We start from the raw sequence: 11308 nt of genomic DNA, 5'->3' as shown, positions 1-11308 counted from the left end.
CATAAATTTCAGAACAATATTCATACTCCATCCGGTGGAATAATTGTGGAAGAACTACACATAATACTGGAGCATCACTACTGCCCTCTGTAATATAGAAAAGCCTCTTATTTTAGACTATACTCTACTGTAGGTCCAAGAGAGAGAGAGAGAGAGAGACAAACAATTCCTGCTATTATAACGGTACTGTAATAATAGCTCGAAGAACATGTTACATCACCATTAAGCAAGACAGATAATGCACAATGGTATCACATACTTCAGTATGCTCCAGCAGACGCCGCAATGAAGACATTATCAAGCATGCGTGAAAAACAGCTATCATTATCTAAGAAAAAGTGGCTAGAACACCCCTCCACCTTCCCTGGGCTCCCATCAGCCCCCCACCACATCCTCCTACTAAGTCTGAGTCGTGAGGTCTGGAAACACTGAGTGACTTTTTAATGGCAATATTATATACAAACAACAAGGAGGCAGGTGATCGTGTGCACGTAAATTCCATTCGAGTGGAAAGTTAAATAAAGTAAAGCAACTTTTTTTTCTTAAGTTATCAAGGCTTCGCGAGATACTGCACATCAGGTGTCGCGGTGCAAACACGCAATTGATTGAGGAAGTCCATTAAATTAATTTATTATAACGCTTAACACTTTCTGAGCAACAATTACTTAAGCGGGACTAATTTTGAACAAAATATTGAACTTCACCCATGAGTGAGTGTGAACTACATGAACTAATTTTTATACGATATATCTAAGATTACCGACTAGAGCAATTAGGCTAAAATAAAATTAATTACTTAATTTCTTCAATGGTACTTACTCTAAGCTGATAATTTAATACAGTTTCACCTGACTTTATTGCTGCCTTCTCAACCATCCTCCTTTATCTGTTAATCACAAGTGTTTACTTTTAATCAAGTGTGAGAAAAATAATGTCGAGAAAATTAACCAACCATAATACTCCTCGGTTAGTGACACGACCACGGCACCTTATGTACTGTGGTCCAGGTACAGTAGGTGTTTCAGGGGAGCGGCCACACGAGCGTACATTTTGCCCGAAACATGTGATCGATAAGAAGAAAGGAAGCAACAGGGTTCAGAAGCCGTACTAAAAAGAGTCAAAACCCTGTACTCGTTTCTTCTTATCGATCATACGTTTCAGGCAAAATGTACTCTCGTGTGGCCGCGCCCTTAGATGCTCACGTGTTTCCATTTTGAATGCTTTTAAGTACCTGTAACGACACAACCAGAATTTTGAACGAAATTTCCACATTATGTACAGTAACACGATTCTACAACAAATTCTACAACAATCACCTGTAACAGCGATGGAAAACGGCGCCAATTACTGGGTTAAATTTTTGTGACACCAGCTTGACGTTGACGTTTATAATGTTATTACTACGCTTCAACAGCTTAGGTCTTTAAGCGCGTAACTAAGCTAGTAAATACACTGGTCCATCAATTTTTTTTAGAGGTACAACTACCACCAATTCAAACACAACAGTGACTTACCAATGCCAAACAATTCACAGTCCTGACCAAGCCTACCATCACTTCACCGAGCACGTCTCTAATAAAACAAGGGGCGAGAAGGGAGAGGAGAGAGAGAAAAGAGGAAGAAGAGAGAGTGAGCGATCTTAACAGAAAGCAAGAAAGCAAAGAGGACGTCTTTAGCAGAAAGGGAGGAAAAAGACAGTGTGCAAGAGAGACCTAACGAAAAACACAAACATACTTGTGAGGTTCAATTCAATCCTGGATTTATGCTCATGGAAGCACAGCACTTCTATCAACCGTACAACTGCAGTGTTTCAGGCGATGTATGATACAGTCATCACGAAGAAACACCCGGCCTAATGCTCAAACCTTAGGCTCTTCTCCAGGATTATGTGCTCACCCATGCGGTCCACTACACCGCGGTCACACTACACACTCCCTGGGAGGGTCTACTACACCCGCCCTACACCCTGAACTAGACTCTGGGTGGTTTTCCATGAAGAGGAGAATTCCCACTACACTGCAGACATCCCGGGCATCCGTACATATATGGGAGGAGTGAGGTTACGTGGAAAAACCGATTAATAAAATACTCAAAACTCCAGCAATGATTTGAGCGCCTCGCTGTAATAATGCTACTCCCGCCGCCACCTGACGAATGATTGCAAGTACGCATTTCATTACTAGATAGCTTCTCAGCCCGAGTTTGTAATCATGATGAATATACTGGGGGCTCACCTTAAACGTTTATTATTACCATTTTAAAAGTAATTATGAATCATCCTTAATCATATCTTAAGTAATGGAGACAGGTATACATCAACACATGCAAGTATTATATAGAATGTTTATACCTGAAGTTATAGAACTGCACTTAACTATACCACAACACATAATATTACCAGTATTTCTTTTTCTTCAGATGGAGGTGTCGGCAGCACGAACACAACCCCTATCGCTGTTGTTATCAGTAAGGGGGCGGAAGGGGACGACGCTGTGGGCTTGGCAGTGAGTGGCCGCCCTCAGTCATGACCCTGGATCGTGGAGTGGTTCACCGTGGACCCCAGCAGGATTAAAAGAGTGAAGATAGACCGTATTTAGGCTCCGCAAGTCTTACATCAGTCAGATTGTGAGGCTGGGTAGATTAGATTAGGCTAAAAAAAACAAATCAGGGTTAGTTAGAATAGGCTGTGTTGGGCGTGCTGAGGTTTGGAATATTCATATAAAATTGATTCGGCTAAGTCTGAATTGGTTTATGAGATGAGACTGAATTAGAGATTGGCAAAGACAGACTGTGTAAGGCTAAAACGTTAAGCAAACGTCATTGGGAGAATGTTTTAAACATTTAGTCAAAGCTCTTGATCCTTCCGCTGCGTCGGTGTAATGTCAGCCGAGTGTTCCATCGCTTCCTTAAAGACCTTACAACCTGGGTAACATAACGGGTGTGTTGCCGCGTCTTGATGGATTTGTTATTGAGGGGGAGCGTAATGTCAAACACGATTGTCGACGATTTCAACTCCAATACATTGGTAACAGCGCCTGTTGTCTCGTTGTGGGTAATTATACAGTGATTTATATTTTTGGTTTTCCCGATCTAACCCGGAGAACGACACCAAAAACAGAATTACCGTAAGTAACAATAGACTTTTCAAGGCATAAAAACTGTAATAAATATTAGTAAATGGACAGCTTTCTTCTTGCCAGTTTCATGAATTTATCATACTCAGGAAAGCTTACCCCAGTGATGACAAATAACTATGGAGTGCTGAGCAACATATTTCATAATTGCAAAATGACCGAAATCCCTCACAATTCATAATGACAAATTTGGCTGCACAAGGCTATCGCGAATCCAAGTGGGTGAATTGGTAACACTTGAGACCCAACCTAGTGACAAGGATGGGAACTTCCTATATACTCACTCGAGTAAGAAGTATATTTTCGTTCTTACGGTTTAAATTTATGAGCCTGTTGGGTAGCTCATGGCATCCTGTCTCTGTCATGATGTGTGTAAATTACATACATTTCCTGTTATTGCCGACCACAGAATCAAGAGAGAGAGAGAGACGGGATAGCAAAACTAATCTAAGTGCTGCTTCAATTAACTTGTATATATATATATATTTTAACTGGCCAGAAATTTAACTCATTGCATAATAACATGGAAGAAGAATTACGATGACTCTCCTCTGAAATACAATATGATGTTTTACGTATTTGTCTCTTACCAAATGTATAACCTACACGTTTAACTTCTGTTCCACTCTCACAAAGTTGCTTTTCTGATGAATGTGATGTCAAGAGTTCGGCCCTAAAATGTACAATGTGGGAGGAAACTCGAAGAATGTTTGTGTTCTTTTTCCAACTGTTGTAAATCTATATGTGAATGAAATATACGAGCGAGCGGTTCTTTGTGTGTGTTTCAGCACTGACAACTATACTGTTTATATACTGCCGGGCCACGTAGACTAAATTCGCTCTAACCTGATAAAAAACCGACCTCTTGTTTCCATTGTAAATGAGTTAGTCAAACCATTACAATTTCCTCTAAAATGCCACAAGTCTGTTCATCTCAGTTCAGAGTGAATAATAATTAGTACCCCATTTCAAGCCCGAGTGAATATACCTGACCACCATATCAGTATTTACTTAGAACTTCCCTTATCATTTTTTAGGTGGTAGTGGGGTGGTGGGGGGGGGGGGCTACAGGTCCTGAAACACCTTCTCAAACGTCCAAGTTCGAAGCGACTTACCATGAGATATAATAACAGCTGACTAAAGTTAAATACCATTACAGATATTGATTAACACCTTGTATGCGATAATAATACCCCGTAGGTCATCAAGACATCATGCTCAAGGAGTTAAGTCATCATTTTCAGGGGGTTGTCATCGCATTGAAGGGGTTAAATCATCGTACTCGTGGGGACTAGTGTTGACATCGTACTGAAGGGGTTAAGTCATCGTACTCAACGGGTTAAGATATCATTGGGGTAATACAGCTGGCAGTACATGGAGTATCATAATTATGTAATACTAAGCCTTTTTTCCCCTTCCTCAAGTCATTATTCTACAACCAACTCGACCTGCAGGAAAAAAAATTATCCACCAATAGTTAACCACGTCTTTTTAACCAACCAATCTTAAGTCAAAGTCAGACGGGAAAAAATAGATTCAAGATATGGATTTAAGTTGTCGAAGAGAGGAAGTTGACCAAGTTTAATATTCTGTCGGTCGACGCTCTGTTCACCACACGAGGACGGCCACCTAGTAATTTGTGTTCTCCGGCCTACAATTATTTCATTAATCTCCACTTAAGGCTTCAGATGTAATGAAATATATAAAGTTTATCATCATTATAATTTATGATAAGTTTGTTAATTCGTGACACTTCATTTAATCATTATTTCTCATATTTATGATTAATTAGTTTATCGTTGACAATCTAGTTAATCATTACCTTTATTGTTAACAATTAAAATGATTATTATGATTTTATTTATTTTTGTATTACAAGCTTTCAATTACAACGTTTCATATAATCTAAAGTATTAACAAAAATTGATAGTTTGTTTTGTTATTTCCCGATTATTTGATTATTCAGTATAAGCTATATTTTCCCCTATGAGTTAAAGACATTATTTAAGTCAGGCTGTTGTGTGTGTTCCAAAATATTAGGGTCACTGGGTCCTGCCAGGGAGCGACACAAACCCCTCGAGATGGAACAGAACACGACCTCACGCCACAATAAATTACTTCCCTTGATTTTCTTAGATATTTTCCTGTATATAAATCATCTTAGAATATACGTACTTAAAGACCTTAGTTGTTGAAGCTCAGAAATACATACAAGAAATGACAAGAGTACACAGAGGTGACGATATAGCTCAGGTACAGTACTTCACGGGAGCCGTTCATTGTAACACAAAACTATTCCAGACACGTTCTCTACACCAGTGTACATCGTCAGTAACTATCTGTACGTCATACATGTTGATGTTATGATGTATGACTGCGGTTTAACGAGGTCTTCCAGCGCGTATTCTAGCTTAGGACATTAATCATCAACAATTAAAAATTATGAGACGCATCTACCTGTTTTATATTATGAATTCTGAGTCCTTAACGTATTCTATCCCTGTGAGTTGACGTCACTATCCCGAGTCTTCCCTGTCATGTTCATTCAATTAGTAGCAAATTATTTCTAACGACTTTTCAAGTTTTAATTCAGCCGGCTGTTGTTGTCTAGCAGTTCTGTTATTATTTTCAATCTTAAGACACCCTTTATGTTACGCTAAGGATAATGTAATTTCCTTTTTTCTTCTTAAATTATTTATATGTTTGAGTACTGGACATATTATATAACCTTACAGTATATTATATAACTAACAGCATCACATCTAACGCTAAACAAATACCATATTAATAAACATGCTTAAACATACAACTTAAAATTCTTAACTACATCAAAGACGACAACTAGGCAAATGAATTAACCCCCCCCCCCCACCCCAGTTTAAGTGTGATATTATCTGATTCAAAGTTAACAAAATCATGCAAAAAGTATATCACACCAGTAATATATTTTGAATTAACGCACATGACACCTTCGATAATAATAATAATAATAATAATAATAATAATAACATACAAAAAAACAATAAAATTCAAGACAACCAAACCCACATCAATGCATCATCAACGAGGAGAATTGATGCCGCCACAGGACAATTTACTCTCAAATTATCGAGAAAATAATAACCCAATTCTATCATGGGAAAATAACCTTTTGTTCTCGACATATTCCAATAGGTCGCTTTCTGTCCTTTTTTTTCTTCCAGATTTGAGTTTAATCACGAAAGGATTAATGTAGTGGACGCGTATTGTGAGGGAAATGGGTGGGGAGAGATTTCACAAGCACCAAGGCCACACCACCATCACTTTCCCACCACTTCCACTCTCCTATATAACGTACATTCAAACAACTGTACTGTTATCTACCAAAACTATCATCCTTACCTACAGTGGAGTTCATTTTAGTCAGATTCTTGATAAACAATAAATACTGGCCCAGTATCTGAAAAATGTGACAAAATATATTGTAACGCTGATAAAAGTACCAATGGTGACTTAAACTGACATTATAATCTTTCACAATAAACTACACATGTACTTACTGATTAATATATGAAAAAAATAACTAAAATAATAATTTTTATCAAATTATACCACCAAAAATTTTATTACTGAATGTTTTAATATTGTTACTTTCAGATCATGTTAGTGGCTGATTATAAATTGTAATTCTGAAGCGTGATTGGCGGTAAGAGGGAGGGTGTCCTCAGGGGTGCTGGAAAGCTGGGTGGGTGGGAATGAGGTTATAGAATAATTTAAACTTTTACGATAATAATAATAATAAAAGTAATAATAATAATAACAATAATAATAATAATAATAATAATAATAATAATAATAATATTAATAATAAAAATAATAATAATAATAATAATAACAATAACGATAATAATAATAATAATACTGTTTCTCCTGTAGTCGTAATCTGCCTTGTCATTCATAAAGGGAAACTTCAATGATCAAGAATACATTTATGAGTAAAAACCAGAGTAGATGGTAATATCCAACTTTCTGTTAATGTTTTGGGTTTTCATACAATTACAAAACAATATTTATTTTTGCAGAAATTGGTGGAAGACGTCAGAAAAAGTTAAACAGTTCCAATTGTTATTGAAAAGTGGCTGCCTGTGACATTTAAAGCAACCTTCTTACGCTTAGACCCCCCACACTGATATGAAAGGTGGCACGAGCCAAACGAAAGGAAACTAAACTAAACTAACCTTACCTAACCTAACCTAACGAGCGTAGGATATATTTTGTTAGGTCAAGCTAATAAGGTAAGGTTAGTTTGGGTCGTGTCGCATTTCATAAATGGTTTAATGCTGTAGTCTCCCAGGAGCTATTTGTAAATAAATACTCAAGGAGCTTCGCCTAATGAAAAGTTAACACAAAATTAGAAGTTTCCACAACAAGAAGCAAAGTTTAGTCATTCTGTGAAAATATAGAGAAACAAGCAGAGAAATGGAAGTATTACGCAATATTAGGTAACGCGATGCACACTTGAAGAAAGCTTTTCGGAGACAACGTGAAACAGAGAACAATATAATCGCAAAAGTCTGCAGGGTTCCTCGTCGCCGTAGAAGCCAGACAAAACGGGTCAGAACTCCACAAAAAAACCCGGAGGGGAAATTACTGATTAGCAAACTTCCCCGAGAACTTGGTGGGTTACATCCACACACCAATTCATCGTAATGTCTTTCTGTTTGTATGAGTTGTAGCGCTCGTAAGATACCCGGAAACACAAATACACACAGACGGGTACTACATCTACTGTATATATCCGTTGGCGACGGGGCAAATATTATTGAAACGTTAAGAGAAAAATTAAAACTTGTGGTCGTACTGCTACGTTGAAAAGACTTTCTCTATACAATTTTACAAGGTCAGAAGTTTCTTCATCACTATAATTTTTATCACTAACTTCATTGTTAATACTAATATAATTATTTTATCCTTTCACCACTAATCAGCTCACCAGCCGGTCGGGCGGTTGGTCTGTTCTTTATTACTTTGTTATGAACTTTATTGTCCAATGTTAGTACAGGAAGAAACCAGAGTACGGTATCCGGGGTAAACCTGTCAGGACTAGAACCCAGGACAAAGTAGTGGGAGATAAAGTACCACCAACACCTCATGTGTCATTCAAGTTAAGTGTATGAACCAGTTCCCATTTAAGTGCATAAAGATCTTAATTACTGAAATAGACAAATATATAGTGTAAATACAAAACATATTGAATAACAACTGTGATGTGCGTGGTCGTCGTTATGGGTACAGTATTTAGTGTTCTGGTAAGTCACATTCGACAAAATTGTGCCCTGACGGATCTTGTTTATCATTAATACTATCAACGAAATGGAAGGACTTTCGGAAACAGACGGTCGAGTCACAATCATGCACAAGAACTGTATTTACAATAGATGGTCACCTGCTATCCATTACTGATGTATGTGCTCTTGATACACAGTTGTGGCCATGCGTGATAGTAACGATAAACTTCAGTATTTAATTAATTACAATTTTAAGAAGACATTAAATGGCAAAAGTCGTATACAGGATATTAAAAAAAGTTAAAATATAAATACAGCTGTGTATTAATTTCAGATCACTACGATATTGTATTTAGAAAAAGTTGCCGTTTTAGAGTCAACATCAAACATATATATCCAGTTTTGTAATGGAAATGTGATCAACACAAGCCATCACTAAAGATCAAAGATAGTTTGGTGTTTCTATGAGGTCTGGTAAACATAACACATTCGCAATTGTTCATTACTGTACACGTTCTGAAGTGTCTGGGGCAGGTGGACAATTTATTTTTGAACGGAAATAATTTATCTCAAGTAAGAATTTAATACACACGATACCTAGATAACATAAACCTATACAGTACGAATAATGTTTCCCATTCTGTATCATGGGATGATTAATCTTTAGTTGATCCGAAAAAAAGTCCCTTGAGAAGATGAAGGATATGAAGAGAGAAAGACAAAGAATAAACTAGAAAGATGAAGTGGAAGTAGTTATCGTAGAGTATGGAGTAGTAACAAGAGGATGTACAGGTCCGGCAACTATAGAGAAAGATGGTGGACCGCACAACAAACACACTTGGAAGTAACATAAAGCCACAGGAACACGGCTCTATGATCTGACAACCCTTATATATCAGTGGAGTTGTAAATGACTGTACCCACAAAAACGTGCGAACGGCCGCTTAATATCCCCACCAGCTGAAGAACCTTTAAAGCAAATTCAACTAAATGGTTCATAGAAAGTTTGTGAAGAATGTGGTACGTCATTCTCACAACAGCGCACCATTTTAAATTGTTTATTGCTGTATATATATTTCCTGAGTCGCAATAGAGAATGTCACACTATTTTTTCCCCGTCTGTTTAAAATCGGTTTTTACAAAATATAAACACCAGGGTTTTAATAACAAGCGATTAGGAACAATTCTACTTCCTTAGTGTTTCTTGAATTATATGATACCACTATATGTATTTCTAACTACTTATTTACCTCAAACTAAAGTCTCATCAACCAGGAACTTCAACCCAGGTTACTATTGCCACTATAATTTAACAGCCCGAACAAGGATGGTTATCGAATTTGGTTTCATTTTCATCCCAATATTCCCACTGAATACAAAACCCCCACCTATGGCATGACGTCACTGGGACATTAATTTATTTTCGAAATGGGAAGTTTACTGGGTAGTCTTTGGACTAACCACCCAAGAGGAACAAAAGCATTGTCTTACTAGGCCTACAGGGCACATAAGCACCACAACTATATGTTAATTAAAAGGTACAAAATGGCTTCTTAAAGAGTCCACATATTTATTCCAAAAGGAGTTGGATTCGACAGCGACAATATTGTACTGTACTCGTTTCAAAATTCTGTGAGATTCCTGAAATGGGCAGAGCAATTTCAGGAGTTCCAGACTATGGCATACTCGTATATGGAGTATCTGAAAAATAGCATAACCTGATCAACTTCTCACTCCTGAAATAACCAAACCTAACCTAACCTAACCTAACTTAACCAATCAATTCAAATATACAGTAATTGATAAATAGGAGCAATTGGTTTTGAACAATTACGAAAACGCGCACTTCAAATAATACAATCCATTTTAACAAAGCAACTTACTAAAAAATAAAATAAAACATACTTATGCTGTAAATGCTTCTTAATAATTACTACAACAAGCTTAAGTCAAAACACAGACTGAAGGTTAAAATTTGGTCTCACTAAAATAAATAATTAATACATTTAGATTACAAAGGAATAACTTCAATTTTGTACATGTATCTTTATCAAGGTAAATTTCATGCATTGCTTATGAATCAGCTGTAACAATTATAAGTTATATTATGCTAAAATTATTCTTACACTTGGCAGAATCAACTTAAGATATGGTCTCTTATTCCTATGAGCGAATTTCCTTATATTAAACGGGGAATGAAAAACAATCCATTACTGATTACTTATGATTTTCGCAAGAACGAACCAAAAAGTGATACTATACAGTAACCTCAAGAGTGGCAGTACAGTACTTAGTGCTTCGTTCCTCATAAATTTACACTCGAAATTTAATAATGGTTGTTTTCATTCGGCGAAGCGAGAAGGCAGAGGTATCGTAGTGGTGGAGAATGAAAAAGGAGCTTGTACACATCAGAAAGTTTCAGACTTCTGGAGAATTACTCTAAATACAGTTTCTATAAAATGATCATGGAGAAAAACAAGTAGCTATTTACGGTGGCATCCTAAAACAACACTACTCCTTATATGCTATTTTCTCTATTCGTAAGCTAATTTAAACGTATCTAATATAATGAGGAAACGTCTTCCCTTATCTACGCTCGGCTCTATCCGCAGTATTGTTAATGCCTAATCTCGTAACCACAGACATATTTATTTCTTCCTGGTCCAATCCATCTTTTGCCGATACTGAACTGTAGGTTGATAGACTCAAACATTTACTTTACCGCGCCCTGAGACGCATCCCTCTGATGGTGTTGAAACACGTTTCCCCAAATTTAACCTTCACACACTGACCACACTTACGAAATCAAAAAGTTGATTATTTTCATTCAGTTAAAATCACATTTTATCAGTATTATTAAATAACTCATGAATCGCTGTACTGTACATCGCTCCATCCACCACCAAC

The sequence above is a fragment of the Homarus americanus genome, unplaced genomic scaffold, assembly GCF_018991925.1.
Source record: "Homarus americanus isolate GMGI-L3 unplaced genomic scaffold, GMGI_Hamer_2.0 scaffold49689, whole genome shotgun sequence".
In the NCBI taxonomy this organism is placed as follows: Eukaryota; Metazoa; Arthropoda; class Malacostraca; order Decapoda; family Nephropidae; genus Homarus; species Homarus americanus.
The sequence above is the reverse complement of the archived record's forward strand: the minus strand, read 5'-3'. Positions refer to the sequence as shown.